The sequence below is a fragment of the Pituophis catenifer genome, unplaced genomic scaffold (genome assembly GCF_029215685.1).
Source record: "Pituophis catenifer annectens isolate HBS135680 unplaced genomic scaffold, rPitCat1.0.hap2 SCAF_4, whole genome shotgun sequence".
Lineage (NCBI taxonomy): Eukaryota > Metazoa > Chordata > Lepidosauria > Squamata > Colubridae > Pituophis > Pituophis catenifer.
The window spans coordinates 35650708-35651214 of NW_027256884.1; positions in this window are offsets into that span (position 1 = coordinate 35650708).

The following is a 507-nucleotide window of genomic DNA, read 5'->3' on the forward strand; positions in this document are numbered from 1 at the left end:
GGAATTATAACTTAATGGTAGGTTCACAATGTATTTTTTTTCCTTTGGAAGATTAATTTCCTTAGGTTTTTTTAAAGAACTATGGCTTTTTTATAGTAATTGAAAGTCTCTCTCTCTGTCTCTTCTCTGCCATCTCTCTTTGTTTTAAATTTAATCATATTTTTTTAAAAAAATTCAATGCACTTTATAAAGTAAACACACATACCCCCATTAATATAAAATCTAAATAAGATAGTAGATGATTCATGTTTACTACTATTAAAGTTCCTTTTCTGTATCAGATTTCACTGGTAAAATTAAAAATAACAAATTAGAAATAACATTTAAAAAATACAATTATTATATTTTTGCTATTATAGAAACTTGCATTAGATTTCTTTTAACAAGCATCAAAACAGCAACTTCATTTCTATTTACAATCGAAAGGATTCTAGATATCTTAGGACAGATGAGAAAATCATTTAGGATGCTAAAATAAAAAATATATAAGAAATAAAAGTATATTCA